Below are 18,195 nucleotides of genomic sequence, written 5' to 3'. Positions count from 1 at the left end.
AGGCTTTTTAATCATGCTCAAAATGGAGAAGGTTTTGGGACTCTTCCTGGACAGAAGGCTGGAATGTAGGACATGTCCTGGAAAAGGAGGACATGCCTGGTCACCTTGGTTTGGGGCTGCTTAAAATTAATTATTTCTTTTTGGAGCTGGCACAAGCACACCTGAGAGAGAAAGTATGTCCATTACACTTTGACAGAGAATCCTTGATGTTTTCACAGTATATACTAAATGAACTGCATATATATGTATATATATATATATATATAGTACATATACAGTACATTTAGTATATATAAGTATATGTACTGAACATTTAGTATATACTATGAACATATCAAGGATTCTCTGTCAAAGTGTAAAGTACTGTATATAGTTTTGTGAAAACATCAAGGATATATACAGTATATAGTATCTATGTATACGTATATACAGTACATACGTGTAAAGTATATATACAGGGAGCTGGCTGGAAGAAGAGTATTTACTGTTATTCTGTTCCTTATGTCAAACTTTATTCAGAGTGTTTTTGTTTTTATTTTGCCCTTGCCATCCTCTGAGGCTGAGAGAGTGTGACTCCCCCAAGGTCACACAGTGGGTTTCTATGGCCAGAGTCCCAATCCAAGGCTCAAACCAGGACACCAGGCTGAGCTATTATATTTATGGGGAGAAAAGTGCTGAAGAGAGTCGAAGTGGGCCCCCCTCTGTGGCATTTCCCTTTGAAGGGCTTGAGGCGGCCATTTTGTTTCTCTCCCTCTCCTATTCCCCCCCCTCCAGAGACACACAGCATCTTCACAATGAGGCGTCCCGAAGCCTGGGGTGACGTCACCTGTCCGTCTCCAAAGAGGCGCCTTCCCATTGGTTGGGGAGAGCGCTCCATTTGGCCAATGAGAGCGCGGCAGTGGCCTAAGACGGGCGGGCTGACGTGCGAGATCACGTATTCCTTCTGAAGGAAGGGGGGGGGGCGGGTTTATTTTGCTTTGGGCCACTCTAGCCACTGCCGCCGCCGCCGCCATTAGGCGAGCCAGGACAGAGACCGGCGGCCTTGGCCCTGCCTCCCCTCTTTCCGCGGAGTGGTATCGCCCTCCTCCTGTTCCTCCCCTCCTTTTACCAGACCTGGAAGAAACCATGTCCTGACCAGAGAGGGGGGAGTCTATGTTGTTGGCTGCGGCGGGGAGAGGAGGCCGCAGGCTGCGGTGCAGGGGTGGGTGGGATGCGGGAGAAGGGAATGGGCTGCAGCTGCTACTGAAGGAGGAGGAGGAGGAAGAAGGAGGCCGCCGTGGGAGCAACAAGGTAAGGTTAAAAGCCCTCTGAGGAAGGGAAGAGGGACTGGGATCACTAGGCTTACCCTCCCCAAAGCCCTGGTTCCTAATAGGGAGATATAGATACAGTATATATATACACATATACAGTATATGTACTCTGTGAAGGTATAAGGGGTTCTCCCATAAAGGTATGGGTTGTGTATTCTCTATGGAGGTTTCCTGTAAAGTATGTGCTCTATGGAAGTATAAGGGATTCTCCATAAAGGTATAAAATGTGTATGGAAGTATCAAGGATTGCCTATGGAGATATGGACTGTATTGCGCTCTGGAAATGTTAAGGGTTCCCTATTGGAGTTGTAAAGTTTATGCTTTGTGAGAATATTGAGACTGTAAAGGTTTAAAGTGTATATGAAAATATTAAGGGTTGTATATAAAGTGTATGCTTTGTGAAAATATTAGGATTCTCTGTAAAGGTATATAAAGTGTATGCAAAATATTAAGGGTTGTTTATAAAGAGATGAAAGTATATATTATATGAAAGTATTAAAGAGTCTCTGGAAAGGTATAAAGTGCAAATATATAAAGTATAAATATTAAGGCTTCACTATAAAGGTGTAAAGTACGTACTTTGTGAAAATATCCAGGGTTGTGTATAGAGGCATAAAGTATATACTTTGTGAAAATATCAGGGATTTTTTTTGTAAAGGCATAAAGTATATACTTTATGAAAATATTAAGGGTTGTTTATAGAGATATCAAGTATATACTTTATGAAAATACCAGGGATTCTTCTATAAAGGTATAAAGCACTGTATATACTTCAGGAACATACCAAGGATTCCTTCTAAAGATGGAAAGTATATAGTGTTTCTCTATAAAGGCATGAAGTGTTTACTCTGTGAAAATATCAAGGATTTTGTATAAAGCCTTCTCTTTTGAGAGGCTTCTTTTCTTTTATAAAAGCCAGTTCCTGGGCTTTTTGTCCCTGGGCTGTTGTTGTTGTTGTTGTTGTTGCTGTTGCTGTGTGCCTTCAAGTCCTTTTCGACTTATGGTGACCCTATCATGGGGTTTTCCTGGCAAAATCTGTTCAAAGGGGGTTGCCATGGCCTCCCTCTGAGGCTGAGACAGTGTGACTTGCTCAAGGTCACCCCAATGGGTCTCATGACTGAGCCAGGATTCAAACCCTGGTCTCCAGAGTCTAGTCCGACACTCAAATCACTGTGCTATTTTTAGGCTTGTTTTTGTTTTGCTTGCGTAAGGAAAGGAATTGTTATGTTCAGAAACTTTCCTCAGTGTCCACAAAACAGGGCCACTTTGGGGACAACCCAAATACACGCTCCAAGCTTTTGAAGCTCTCCGACTGGCAAAGGATATTAAAAACCATCTTGTTGTTGTTCTTGTTGTTTTTGTGTGCCTTCAGATCCGTGACCCTAAGGCAAACCTGTCCTGGGGTTGACAAGATCAAGTGTTTTCTTTTAAAGGGTCTGTACATAGTTTTATTTTTATTGTTTTAATTATTATTAATGTGATGATGCTAATCACAAGCCTGTTTTTTTTCCAGACCCCTTTGCCTCACAGAGAAGCCAGTGGAGCGTCAGGGTTTTGTGGATTTGGGGATATTACTGTACATGGATAAATGTCCAACAGGGCTACTACCCTCAATGTGTTTTTAAGTTGGGGACGTTGCTGGGGAAGGAAGCAGGGAGAGGATCACTCTGGATGTGAAGCCAGGTTTGCCATAGATAGCTCAGCTCCATGGAGTCTGCTTGTCTCTGTTGGATGTAATGACATCACCGCTCTCCCCCTCCTTCCCCGCCTTGTGTCCCTTACAAGGATTTGGGGTTTTTAGGCACCTGCCAGGGAGAGATGCTGCTGCTGTTGCAACAGCCTTGTTGTTTACAAGGAAATGCAGCGTATGACGGTGGCTTGGCAAAGAGCTGGCTTTCTGTACACTGAGCCCTTGGTATCCACTGGGGTTCGGTTCCAAAATCTGTGGATGCTCAAGTCCCATTGATTACCATGGCATAATAAAATGGTGTCCCTTATATAGAATGCCAAAATCATGGTTTGTTCTGGGAAATTTATATATTCAAGCCATGGATCTGTGGATAAAGAGTCCGTGAATATGGAGGAGCAACTGTTTTTTGAAGTATTAATGCCTACAGAATGTGGTACTGAGTCACCTGCTGCCTCTCAGGCTTTGAGGAAACCACCAAATCTTGCAAGTACTTTTCCCCCCCTTAATGTCTGTGCGTCGTTGAAAAGGCACTGTGGTTTGCATTGATGGCGTCACTTCTGCCTTTGGAAGGGGGATTTGCCATGGCCGTTGCTTACGATACACCCACTACCCCCCTCAGTAATATGTCAAAGCCCAAACTGAATTTAGTTTGGCATATGCATCAGCATGATGTTTCCCTGAGTGTAGTTGGTCACATTTTGTGCTGCAGTCCCTAGATCTTACTACAGTGAGGTCATAGCTCTCCTATGCTTCAACCCCCATTTCCTCATTACTCATAGATGGCAACACATGGCTGAATCTCAAATGTTACAAACAGATATAAATACTGGATTTTTATGGTTTGGTGGTTAAATTCTTCATAGTTGCTTAAAAGTGAAATCAACATCTTGTGCAGGTCTAGCCTAGCAGTCCATTTTATTTTTCACAGAAGTAGCTTTTTCTAGGAGACTGCAGTTTGATCATATTTTGCAATTTGCATCAGACTGCCATAGAAACTTGTACCAGACTGTATTAATTTATAGCTGTCTCCTTTGAATCTCTTTACATCATAGTAGCTGTCTTTATAGCTACCAGTAGATAAAGCTTTTTGGAGATTATTCAAGGCAAATCATGATTACTGTAGCTTTCCCTCAGTTTCAGAGAATTGCATTTCCCCAGAACCTGTGTCTTGCAAAGTGCTCTTGTTGAATTTGCATATATTTTGTGTCTCTTCCTTCACCCACCCCCATCTTTGCAATTGTGTTCCCCCCTGCTCTTCTGATTTTTAGTATGCCACCCACAACACTGCAGAGGCAGTAGAATTGTGGGACTGACAGTAGAGTACCCCTGCATTTAATCTAGTTATTATTTTTGGCAAGGCCATGCAGTTTTGTAACCACATGCATCTTTGTATGACCATGAGATGGTTTTCCAACATAGAATCATAGAAATGGAAGAGACCACAAGGGCCATCCAGTACAACTCCCTGCCATGCAGGAACTCTCAATCAAAGCATCCCCGACAGATGGCCATCCAGCCTCTGTTTAAAGACCTCCAAGGAGGGAGACTTCACTACACTCTGAGGGAGTTTGTTCCACTGTCAAACAGCCCTTACTGTCAGGAAGTTCCTACTAATGTTGAACTGGAATCGCTTTTCCTGTGGCTTGCATCCCTTGCTCTATGTTCTAGTCCCTGCAACAGCAGAAAACAAGCTTGCTCTCTCCTCAAGATGACATCCCTTCAAATATTTAAACAGGGCTATCATATAACATCTCACGAGAAGTGTCATTATAATCGTTAATCCTTCAATTTTACATAGTAGTGCTTTCAGGGTCAAATACGGTAATCTGATTTTTTTCTTGGCAGTCATATCAGGGTTGCCATTGAAGACAAGTTATGACTGATTGACTAACAGGATGTATTTGGTCCCTATTTTGTGGATGTAAAGTATCCTGATTATTGCTGTCCAAATGAAGACATTATCTCTTTAATTTATTTTAATTAGAATCTGTAAGGTATGAATTCAAGCAGGTTTGTTTCCTTTTGTTTTCTACTTCTTTTTGATTCTGCTTGTTAACTTCTAATAGGTATTTGTGGACTCCACTTCAATCACTGAGGGAATCAGTAGTTTACCTGACAAAAGCCACTATTAGTCATCTGTGTCAGAACCACGTTTTTCAAGTTATTTCTGTTCCTTGAATTTAACCTTTCTGCATGAATTTGAAAGCAAAACTAGTTCACTCTTACCCAAATAGAAAGTAGAATTACTTATAACATAACATAAAACCACAATGAAAACACAAATTGCTACAAATAGTGAAATAACAGAAATAAGCAGGAGAAATGATCTTATAATAACAATACAGCAGCAGTTCATAAGGTGGAAATAAATTTCATAGAAAAACACAAGATGGTATGCTTTCTGTCCACATTTAAGTATTCCCTAAAATGTTGGCTGCTAATTTGACATCTGACAATATTCAGTGGTTTGGACAGATGGAAACTTCTTGGGGAGGGCTTTCCATAGTGTTGATCCCACATTCAAAATACATCTTCCTTATAAATATGTGCTGCACTTCAGTCATTTAACCACTTTAATACACTTGTCCCTCCACATTTGATTATTCACGGATTTTATTAGTATGTTCTCTCCAGGAATATCTAGGTCTTCCGGTGCAACTCTGTGCTCAACTTTAACCAAAAGTCACATTGAAGGACCTAGAGTTTCCTAGAGAGAACACACCACTAGGCATTTGTAGCTCCTCCAGCACAATTCTGTGGTCAGAGTCTGGCAGATGTTGACCACAGAGTTGCCCTGGAGGACCTAGAGATTCCTAGAGAGTTGTTCTCTCAGGTAAAAACGTCGTGTTTTTGTTATTTGCAATTTCCCCACATTCATGGAGATCCTGTGCCCCAACCCCAGCGAATGTGGAGGGACGAGTGTAGTAACAACCAGAACCTTAAATTGGGCTCAGAAGGGTAGATTGTGCAAATAAATTTCACTGGAGTGATAAAATCTGGAAGTAGCATTTTATGCCAGAGAAAATATTTAAGAACTCCAGATAGATTGTATTAATATCAGTACAACATTTAGAAAAAGGTATAGAAAAGACCATTGTTGTCCCTTATTTTTGTAAAACAAATTAAATTATTTAAAATATCCGTATTTTCTACTTCAAACATACAAAATAATGTATAAGATAAATTAATAACTTGCTAAATACTGCTGAAAGTAGTAATAAAATTATGTATTTCTTTGAAAATCTTGCAGAGAAACAGCACCACAATATTCACAGATAGGAAAACCCTAAGCAAACATTTTGAAGTGCCAATGAATTCAAAGGCAAGGTGCCACTGCAGTGCAGTCCCTTGTTTCTCTTCCTCAAAGGTAAGATTAATAAATAATAATAATAATAATAATAATAATAATAAAGTATTTATTTATATCCCGCCTCTTCTCTTTTGGGGATCGAGGCAGGTAACAACAGAGCTTAATACAATACAAAATAATCAAACAAAGCAAACCCCTGAATCCCCCCAACCCTCACCCTACCTCCCTGAATAAAATTGACTAGGACACAGACAAGCCATTTTCACATTGAAAGTAATAAGGAAGAGAGTTTCAGTTGCTTAACCTTCTCATTCTAGCATGTTTAAATAATAAATCACAATATCACCTTTAATAAACCAGAGATCACCATATTTTGAGTTAGAAATTGCATGGAAATCTAAGAAACCATGATTCAGTAGATCTTGCTGTAGAAAATATCATCAGAATTATCTCTCAAAGGTTTAGTCAAGCTACCACTTGAATGGGTCAAGATTATGTTCTAGCTACATAGCAAGAACTTAATTTACTATTGGAATTATTGTTATTCCATTAGTAACTATGATAAGTTAATGCTTACAACTATACCTGTAATATAGTTTTAAATAACTTTTTAAAAAGGTTAGTCAGCATCCAACATTAACATCTATTTTGAGACATTTCAGACCTAATCTATTGCAAATTGAAAAAAGAATGATTACTAAATCAATTGTCTTCAGCTGAATTGTTACCAGTGGGTTTTAGTTAAATAAGCTACATTTTTATGTTGACTAGAGTTGCATATAATAATAATAATAATAATAATAATAATAATAAAAACTTTATTTATATACCTCTTTTCCTCGAGATCAAAGCGGTTCACATCAGGTGAAATCTGTGCTTTCATTATTTATATCTCTGTTGCAAAACTATGTTAATAGAAATGGTGATGTAGACCAAATTTATCAGTGCACTCTTTTGTTGGTGTTTAACTAGGCCTTATACTCATATGAAATAGCTGAGTTGGCATGATTTCTCTTGTGCTGAGATAATATGCTTTCTCCTTTGCTGTTTAATGAGAGGGGTCATTCTAAGTGACCTTAGCCATTGCCGCCATTAGGCATACCAGTGAGACTTGAAAAGTCACTTCTGTTGGCCTATAAATACCTTTTGAATCTTGTCAGTGTTTCAAATGCCACCTGCTCAGTGGTGGGTGTAAAAGAAGAGGGGATATAGTAAATCAAAAGCCATTACATGTCTTTTTGCATTATGTGTGGTATCATGTTGAATAGGATGTTGTTGTTGTTATGTGCCTTCAAGTCATTTCTGACTTGGGGCAACCCTAAGATGAACCTATCATGGGGTTTTCTTGGTAAGATTTGTTCAGATGAGAGTTGCCACAGCATACAGCCATGGAAGTTAAAGTGGTATCAAACTGCTTTCTTTTTGCAGTATATCAGCAGCCTAGAACAGAGTTAAATAGAAATTATAAACTTAACACATAGTAATGGCATCTGATAGTATGCATCAGATGATCCACTCTGGATCACAGATGCAGTTTTTCCATAACAACTTCAAACCAACTGTTGTACAAGAGTATCCAGATCAAATCATAAAGTCAGTGTCAAACTAAATAAAAGACAATGCCAAACAAGGAGGATTTTAAGTTAGCTTTATTTGCATGATGCCAGGAAAGAATCTGGAATTAAACTTCAGATGTAGAACAAGAGAAAAAGACAAAATGTTCAGAAGTATTTGCATAAGAAATTATTCAGAGTAATAATTTATTGCTTATCACTGCTGCATACCAAGATTATATTTGAAATTAATCTGATTTATACATTTATTCAGAGTGATAACAGGTATATTAACAGGCAGGTTTTCATTGCAGCATACCAAATTTCTATGTGAAATTAATCTCATTTCTATCTTTAAATATTCAAAATCATTTGATTTTTCCACTTAGATTACTAGAGCTGTAATAGCAAAGATTTCCCAGTAGTAACACTTTTTTTCTAATAAAAATCGAACAGGCATTACAGGACATTGATTCTGATCAATTACAACATAGCCACGAAGGTAACAGATACTTCTGAGTAAAACATGTTAACATTCCTGATTTGAAACTCCTCTGGGATTTTGTACCTAGCATCTTTTCCCAACATTAGTCTTCCGTCTTGCTAAATAAGAAGTGCTGTTTATTTTTTTCTTCATTTGCTTATGAAGAACCAATGAGTTTCAAAGAACAGTATAGATAGACATGTCTCATGACTTAATTGACATAAAAATAAATGTTAACTTGATAAATAAAATTCCTTCATTGACTCATTTACCAAACCCAAATAGCAACCTGCTATTTGAAATCTATTCCAAGAATACAAACATTTCAAATTCACTTTAGTGCTAAAATTTCAGATTATAAATCATACCAAAATGAGTAAAATTACCCCTAATTTATGCTAATAAGTGTTTGTGTGTTTTTAAAGTAACCCACACCCTACTGTGCTCTGTGAGTTATGAAAACATTCACCTGTGGTATAGTTGACTGCAATGTACTTATAGAAATAGACTAGGGGCCATGTCCAAGTCCACCACACATGACTATGAGCTCCATCATATTGTAACATGTGCAAGGAGAATGCAGTAAATAGCCGAAAGAATTGTCCAGATTGACTGCTTGACTAACATTAAAATTAAAACCAGCCTCACAACTCTTCAAACTACAGTTAATTACAAGTCAATATGTACTATTGGTCTGAGCATTGGACTATGACTCAGGAGACCAGGGTTCTGTTCCATGCCTGGCCATAAAACCCATTGGGTGACCTTTAGCAAGCCACAGGCTCTCAGCCTCAGGGGAAGGCAAGTGGAATTTTTTTTGTTTTTGTTTTTGTTTTTAGCATATTAGTATATTATTTTAGTATTTTATAGTGTGGCATTTTATCATTTGCTTTTTATCTCACAAAGCTCCAAATCCCAGAATTCGATAGTCATAGCAGTTAAAATGGTGTCAAACTGCTTTATTTCTGTAGCATAGATACACCCCTAGTTTCCTACTCAAATATTAGAACCATATACTTCAACTTCGCATCCTTCTGTGTTTTACTTTGATCTGTTCCATGGCACATCTCCCATTTATTTGGTACACACTTTAGCCATAGTTCATTTGGCTAATTTCAGCACTAACCAAATGCTCAGAGGGACTCTGCGAAGCTGTCTTAGTTCATACTGCATCACTGTCAGCTGTTTTGAAGGTAGTGTAGGAATAAAAATATATTGATCTACAGCTGTTTCTGGCAAATTGCTAGATTCTTCCTTTTCTACAAATCCTTGAGATAATGTCATGATAAATGAGTGTTCAAGCCCATGCTCTATATGCAAAGGTTATAAATGTGTGAATAGATTTAACTTTGTTGCTAGGAGATAGTAATAACTGAACATCAGTCTAGAGACAATCAGTGGACAACTTGCTGTTTGGAAAGTATCTCTGTATAAATTTGGTATTTGGTTAAACATCTATGAACCCATAATGTAGCTATAAACTTTATAAAATGGTACATGACTGTTGTATTGTGATTCTAGTTTACTGGAAAGTTTGTATGAATTACCTTGCTATTTCCACTTACAATTAAAACATTTATCATTATGTGTCAGATGAAATAGGTTCTTATCTACCATATATATTTGACTATAAGTTGTTCTCATGTATAAGTCAAGGGCAAGCTTTGGGGCCAGAAGTATAGATTTTGACATGACCCTTGGATAGAAACCTGGAGTCTTCTTGCCAGTGGCAAGAGGGAAGCAGGAATCAATGGCCTGTTACAGACAGCCAAAATAAAGCTGCTTCAAGTCACAGTGGAGGTATGATGTTTCAATGATGCATGTGTCCTAAGAGTCCAGAAGCCACACCAAAGCCACGCTCCGGTCCTTAGGGCTGGAGTGTGGCTTTGGTGCAACTTCTGGACTCTTAGGACGCATGCATCATTGAAACACCATACCTCCACTGTGACTCGAAGCAGCTTTATTTTGGCTGTCTGTAACAGGCCTACATGAGGCTTCAAGACAGTGAAGTGTCTTGAAGTGAAGTGTGTAGGTGGGAGAGACTATTAAACCAACAGCAGTCAATCAGTCACCAAGGACTATCTGCTTGGCTCAGGACAGAAAAAAAACTGCATGGGAAAATCTGAAAGAGCTGCTATCACATTACCATACTGACCCATAAATAAGTTGACCTGGGATTTTGGGGTCAATTTTGGGGCATAAATTTGAAGACTTATAGATGAGTATATACAGTATATATGCCCATACAACACTTCATCCTGTTTTGTAGGTACTCCTTGGAGCAGTAAGACTTCACACCCTCCCTGATTGATGAATAATACTTGAGGATGCTGTTACAAGCAGTTTTGCTCCAACAGTTGTATGTACTGTTTACAAGCTGAGGAGTTTGAAAGACCATTACCACTTGTACCACCAAAGTATTTGGTCATATATTCTGCAAAGAACAGTTCTGAAGAACTTTGGGAACAACATTATTTTTAGCAGGCAAGAGTTGTATACGAATTGTGGTTTTTTAGACCTCAGGTAGGGGGATTTTCCGTTATAATTAAATCACATTCTCTAAAATGTTTTCTCTTGTCTGAAAACTGAAAAAATTTTTTTCTCTTGTTTGATTTGCATCAGCTGCTTCTTCTTCTATTTATTTGTATCCCGCTCTTTTCCCAGAACTGGTACTGAGCTTATTTCAATAATTTTCAGTAGCTTGTTGGTTTAACATGGAAGAACATTTTATCTTTTCATCTTGCACATCTTTTCACCGTGTACATGGACTCCTAAAATTCTTCTGTTCATCTGTATTAGATAATAGCATGGTCATGTTTTAAATGTAGATAAATTGATTCTGGTACACTTTTATATGAAGAAATGAGAACTGCAGCAGAAATGGCCAAGAAAGAAAAGTGATAAACTTAATTTTGTGAGGCAGGAAGGGTTAGCAAGAGGAATTGCTTTATTTAAATACAGACCAGCAATTTAATCTCTTACTGAAGCAATGCTATTAACTTCTCACCCTGAAAATTAATTCTAACTTCATTTATTTTTTAGGGGGTCTTATGTTCTAAAATGAATTTTATAGACCAGAATGTGCAAAATGTATATTGGAATCTACTAGTAGGCCTCAAAATAATTCATAGTTACCTTGTGGTCTTGTGGCTTGAGTTTCTACTATGAATTTTTAACAAGAGGAACAAGGAAAAGTCCTTTCCTATATGAGACAACTGAGATCAAGAAAACTTGAGGGTAGGAGTTTGTATTAAAGAAGGAAAGGTGTTGGCCAAAAGAGGAAAATACTAGGGTAATACTTTTAATGAGACTAACTAAAATGGCAAAATACAGCATCCCTCCCTATTTGTGGCTTTAACATTTGTGGATTTGTTTATTCACGGATTTGATTAATATGTTTGTTGTAGAAATCATGTGGTCCTCCAACACATCTCTACGGTCAACTTCTGCTATTTTGGGAGGAAGGCAGGGCATAAATTCAATAATTAAAAAGAAAATTAGAAGTTGTACTGGATGACTTACAGATTTCAAGAGAACCCTTCTCTAGCTTTTTGTAGGTCTTTCAGCACAATTCTATGCTCGACCTCCAGCAGACATTGACCATAGAGTTGTGCTGGTGGACCTAGAGATTCCTAGAGTGGTGTTCTCTCAGGTAAGAGAAATGATGGCTTTTTATTTGTGCTTCTTCCACCTTCATGGATGACCTGCACCCCCAACACCAGGGAATGTGGAGGGCCCACTGTACTCTGCAAACTTCTGAGGTCTTAAAATTTTATCATCAGGTATGATGATAAAGCAAAAAGTGGGGAGTCAGCATTTGATTGCAGTTTTAAGATGGAAAATGAAAATAAGTTGCAAACATTGGGCTGAATACAGTGGGCTCTTAGCATCTGCTATGGTTTGATCCCTAGACCATGGATACCAAAATTCATGGATGTTCAAGTCTCATTAAATGCAATAGATAGTAAAATTGTGTCCCTTATAAAATGACAAAATCAAGGTTCGCTTTTTGGAATTTTTATATATAAATACAGTATTTTCAAGCCATAGATAGTTGAGTATACACAGACTCCAAGGGTATGGAGGGATGATGGTACAGCTGTTAATCCCAACTGTAATATGCCTATTAAATCCATGGCATTTATTGTCAACACTGATGCAGAGCATACTGATTCAATGGATCTATTCTATCAGTGACTAACAGTTGGATTTAGCCCACTCAAATTATGTTCTACTCAGTTGGTACTCTTGGACAACTGGAATTCTCCCAGGGGCTCTTGGGAAGAAAAACAAAACAGAACATTTATCCTACATTTTTGGAAAAGTAAAATTTAGCATCTTCAAGATACTACTAGCAGCAAATAATTGGGAAGAAAGTCAAGGAAGTAAGTGTAACAACAGGTTTGCAGTTGGACATTAAGAAGACAAAAATAATAACCATGATGAAGACATTGAAATAGGAGATGATTTTCCATACCTTGGCTCGGTCATAAATCAGAATGGAAATTGTAGTCAAGAAATCAGAAAACTCAGACTTGGAAAAAAAGCTTATGAAGAGAGTAGACAAGATCCCGATGAGTTTTGATGTATTGTTGAATACTAAAGTTACTCCATGCTATCATATTTCCCATTTCTGTGTATGGTTGTGAAAGTTGGACAGTGAAGAAAGCTGATAGGAAGAAAATAAACTCATTTGAAATTTGGTGCTGGGGATATCGTGGACTGCTAAAAAGTTAAACCAATGGGTCCTAGAGAAAATCAAACCTGACCTCTTTCCTGAAAGCCAAGATGACTAAACTGAGACTGTCATATTTTGTCTATACATGAGAAGACATGACTTACTAGAAAAGAGAATAAAGCTTATTCAGGAAGAAGGCAGCAGGAAAAGACGAAGATCTCATTACAGATGGATAAATTCAATCAAGGAAACTACAACTCTGGGTCTGCAAGACCTGAAGAGGGCTGTTGATGACAGGGTGTCTTGGAGGTCTCTCATTCATGGCCATAAATTGAAGTTGACAGCTGTTAAAAACAAAGTATGGTGTCATCTTTAGATCTTCAGTTGCTCAAGTTCCTTTCTTCAATTTTCATTTGTCCTTCCCCTGAATAAGATCCTGTTTTACATATGATATGTTCAGCTTACAAGTTAAACAGATAGGGCAATAAAGTGTGATCATATGTGATTATTGTTAATGGGACTTACTTCTTGGTAAATGTGTACAGGATGGTAACCTGAGCAACAGCCCTGAGTCTGTAAGTTCCTGAGCAAGGTTGTTGATGATAGAGTGACTTGGAGGATCACAGATTTAAGCCATGGGGGGGGGGGGGGGAGAAACAAATTGAGATAAAAATAAAAACCCTCCAAATCTATGAATTTACTTCTGATAAGCAGCTGTAGGATTGCACTGTTAATGCAGTAGTTGTTATTTGAGTGTAATGGAAATATATGCGTTGTTAGAAAATTAAAGTTGAAAATATGTTTCCAAGTATGATTGAAGAACATACTGCTTGGAAGAGGGAAATATTAATGAAGAATGATCAAATAGCTAATCACAGTATTTGAGAGGTATTTATCACCTTTTACCTTCACACTTCTGACATACCTCAGTGGAATTATAAAACCAATAGTGGTTTCAAGAAATCCTAGTATAATGCATTTTGTATTTCTCTAGCCCCATTTCATTTGAAATACAGTAATGCCTTAGGTAGTTCTGAATTAAATCACTTGCTGTCTTATTTTTTAAGAAGTCTATAGAAAATATAAGCCTAACTACCTTGAAGGCACCAAATCCTATCTGATCTTGGAAGCTAAGCAGTCAGGCCTTGTTATTACTTGGATGGAGGGCCACCCAGGTGCTGGCAGAGCAGGGCAGTGGCAAACCCTCCTTGAGTATTCATTGCCTATGAAAACAACATGCAATTTATGGGATCACTATAGGTTGACAGGTGACTTGAAGATGTGCACACAAGATACATGCACATTACAGGTATATCCAGATTATACATCTGAGAAAGGTGCCAACAGGAACAGTTGGCTGAATCTTTTGAGTGGCATCAAGATGGTAGCAAAATTGCAAGGATGGCTCATCACCATATGAACATGCACAATGAAATCTTAAAATACAGCTTTTGTCAGAAGCAAAACTGCGTTAGCAATCTTCAAGAAGCTTTTGAGAGACAGTTGACAAAAATGATGAACTTTCAAAATATAGGGGATAATATGACCACCTCTTTTTGTCATTAATTCTAGTGAGAGAATGAAGTCTATTTTTCCTTATTGACATCAACATGACTTTACCATCCTGAATTTTGATTAAAGTGTTATATTTTGTGAGAGGATGCTAGGCCTGTCCCAATCCATTGTAGCAATTATGAGCAATAATGGAAATTTCTCTTCTTGTTGTTGTTAACTTATCTTGAGCTGATTTCGACCTGTGGTGATGCTGCGTATGAGACATCTCCAAGACTCCTTGTCCTCCACTGCTTTGCATAGTTCCTGCAATCTCATACCCATGACCTCCTTTATAGAGTCCATCCATCTAGCATGTGTCTTTTTCTCTTTCTTCTTCCCTCCATCTTTCCTAGCATTATTGTTTTCTCAATAATTCATGCCTTCTCATGATGTTTCCAAAGTACGACAGCCTCAGTTTTGTCATCTTGGTTTCCAGTGAGATTCTCTGAACTTCCTTAATGTTAAATTTGCTCATAATTGCTTATTTTTCTTCAGTGACACCTTCTCCTCTTAAGTGATAGTGATTGCTATAAAGTATAGAAAGTTGGTTACTGGATATGTTTTGAATCCTGGAAGAGCTTCTGTTCCCTGTTTTCTATGTGGCTTCTGTGGCAAGGAGGAGATAGGCTGTTCCTCATCCTTTTGTACTTTTCTCTGTCCCGCCTTTGGAGCACTTGGAAATGAGAGAGGAAGAAAAGTGGGGGATTTGGAGAAAGAAACTGGACACTTCTTACTGCAACTGTGCTATAGCAGTACCTCACTGGAAGAGCAACCATGTAAATGTGCATATTGCTGTGAAGGAAGAGTTGTCCTCTTTAAATTTAAATTGGGGTTGGAATGGAACTCATGGTGTACTGCTTGCTGATGGATTATGACACTTGGCCACATCTTAAACAAATAAATAAATAAATCTATCTATCTATATCTTTTATGTGTACCCCACTTTTTGTTAAAACAATCAATTATTACTATTATTAAGATCATAGAATTCTAGGAAAGGGAAACTGAAACATGTAATACATGTTCTTTGTATACACATACTCAATTTTCTTTTTTGTAAAATGAGATAGCATATTACACTTGTCCTTCGCATTTGCGGTGTTACTGTTCATGTCCCTTGGTCTTTTGCAAATGGCAAGCGCCAAGGGACAAAATGTTGCATGCGTGGCCATTCAAGCCAATGGAGCTTGAATATTTGCGATTTTTTGTTTTTTGAGGGTGTGTGTGTGTGTTCAGAATGGATCCCTTGCAAAAACAGAGGGTCGACTGTTTATTTACAGATCAGTCTTGATGTACTAGGAAGGGAAATCCTTGATGGTACAATTGTCATATCTTATCATTTTGCTGGACCAACTATTATGAAACAAGTACACCAGTAAAGCTTTCCACTCATACTCTAATGCAAGTGCTGTGTGACCTTACTAGCTGATGAAACTGCTATGATTGCTCATCTGGTGTCTCAACAAAGACAGGAATGTTTGCTGACTCTAATTAACATGTATACAGAACAGTATAGTTGCTTTAGTGTAGCAACGGCAACTGCCAAGAGTTGGTAGGCTGCATAGTCCTATACCCCCCCCCCCATCTTTGGGACTGTGTGTGCGTGATCCCCACAGATAGCAAGTGGCACCCACCATCATCCATGTTTCTGTTCTGAAAAAAGGATTCTTCAGGCCTAGAAAAAGGTGTTTGTGGAAATCCTCCAAAACCACATGAAAATGTGGCAGAATAGACAAGGATGCTCCCCAGGTTTTAGGGGCATGTTCCTGGCCATTTTGGAGCATTTTTTCCTGCCCCCAATTATTTTTTGGGGGGGATATTGAGATATTGGTAAGTCACAAAAACAACCTGGAGAGTTGTGTGTGACTTGTGAATTGTGTGGCCCTCAGCTCTGCTTTAATGGAAAATGTGATAAATATAGGCTTAGCTGTGTAGGATTTATTGAGATATACTATACACAGAACTGACTGGTTATAGCACATTTCCAACTGCTTTGCTTTTGTTTGCATGTTTATATAACTGTTTGGAAGTATGATCTTAGTTTATGGATTAAAATGATTCTGTTTTTATATCAAGTGGCAGGGAGGCCATGAGGGGCATGTAGAGAGTAGAGCCCCTTTCTTTCCTCCTCTGTCAGGCACTGCCCCAGGACTTGCTGCCAGGCAGGAGGGGCCAGGGCTGAGCATGGTAGAGCTGAGGGCATCATATGAACAGATGGCTGGAAAGGTTGGCTGGCTGGCTAGAAAGTCACTGGGATGTGGGCTGACCTGGCAGGAAGGCAACAGCCAGGTGGAGACAGAAGCTGGCCAGGAGTGTGGTCCAGTGGGGCTCCATTGAGCAGCAGTGGTGGGGGAAATGGGAATAATGGATGCTCCTCGGTGCGTTTTCTTGAACAGGCCACCCACTCATCCATGTGCCTGCTTCTCTCTGTCCTTAAGGAACTTTGTAAATAATCAAATCAACAATAGTTAAACTTGCAAGTGTGGAGGGCCACCTTTATAGTGTGGGCTCATAAAATGCATGGTTCCTAAATCCTGTGATTAGTAAAACAGTACAGTGGTACCCCGGGATACGAATTACCCAGGTTACGAATTTTTCGGGTTACGAAAAAATCCCATAGGGATTTATTGTTTCGGCTTACGAAGGTTTCTTCGGGTTACGAAAAAACCTCGGCGCTATTTTCCGCCACCGGAGGGCAGCAGAGAGCTATTTTTCCATTAGCGCCTATGGCAATTCGGCTTACGAAGGTTTTTCGGGTTACGAAATTAGCCGCGGAACGAATTAATTTCGTAACCCGAGGTACCACTGTATAACCCAAAATGGGGCCAATTTAGTGTGACTGGAGTTCAGGGGAGTTTTACTGTTTATCAGTAGAATTCTGCTTGTGTCTTCTGAAGACCACATAATTGCTTGGATAAATACAGTTTTATTTTACTTTACCTGGCAAACAGTCATAGTACCTCCCTTTGTTCTTGCAGACTTGGGATCCGTGCCCCTTGATTATTTGCAGGGGGCGAATGGAGGGAGTTAATATGGGGCGCACGACTGTGGCGTGCGCTTTCATACCCCCACAGGGGCATGCGTCCATACAGGCCAATAGGGTTTGAATATACGTGTTTTTTCTTTTTCACCGAGGGGGGGTCCAGAACAGATCCCTCACGAAAAAGGAGGGGCAACTGTAATTCTACATATGGAATATTTGAAATATGCTGCAAAGAAGAGACTACAATTGCTTTAATTTTTTAAAAATCACTTTTAAAATAAGTGAGTTCTAGAAGTCATTTCTCAAATGATGTCAGCATTTCTGAAATGATGACTGTATAATAGTAATTATGTCTTGAATAAACTGATTTAATAGCACTAATCATGTGCTTAGAGGAAAGCTGCAAACAAAAATGCTTAATTGCTACAGTGAAATGGCAATATTATACAAAATAATTGTAACCAAATACATTTTTTTAATATAGTTCTATCTGCTGTTAAATATTAAATTATCTTATTTATGCCCACATTATTGAGGTTCTGTATTAAGCACACTGTATGCTGAACTCTCTGTAGTTTAAGAATGAAAAAAAAGTAGAGTGAAGATACAAGAGCAGCAAATTTAAATTCAGTA

At 38.6% G+C, this 18,195-nt stretch overlaps 1 protein-coding gene across 4 annotated transcripts in view; it reads left to right on the top strand.

The window, feature by feature from the left end:
- Positions 1–953: 953 nt before the first annotated feature.
- The window catches only part of ZRANB1 (zinc finger RANBP2-type containing 1), a 61,157-nt gene continuing 43,915 nt past the window's right edge, over positions 954–18,195 (top strand). Inside the window, exons 1-3 of one of the 4 annotated variants that reach the window (XM_042460075.1) lie at positions 955–1,290; positions 6,251–6,367; positions 10,617–10,870. The gene's annotated coding sequence lies outside the window, so the exon portion shown is untranslated. Of the gene's footprint in view, positions 1,291–6,250; positions 6,368–10,616; positions 10,871–18,195 lie in introns of all 4 variants that reach the window. The other 3 variants (XM_042460076.1, XM_042460077.1, XM_042460074.1) reach the window with 3 other exon arrangements.

Source organism: Sceloporus undulatus, chromosome 3 (assembly GCF_019175285.1).
Source record: "Sceloporus undulatus isolate JIND9_A2432 ecotype Alabama chromosome 3, SceUnd_v1.1, whole genome shotgun sequence".
Taxonomy (NCBI): Eukaryota; Metazoa; Chordata; class Lepidosauria; order Squamata; family Phrynosomatidae; genus Sceloporus; species Sceloporus undulatus.
The sequence above is the reverse complement of the archived record's forward strand: the minus strand, read 5'-3'. Positions and strand labels throughout refer to the sequence as shown.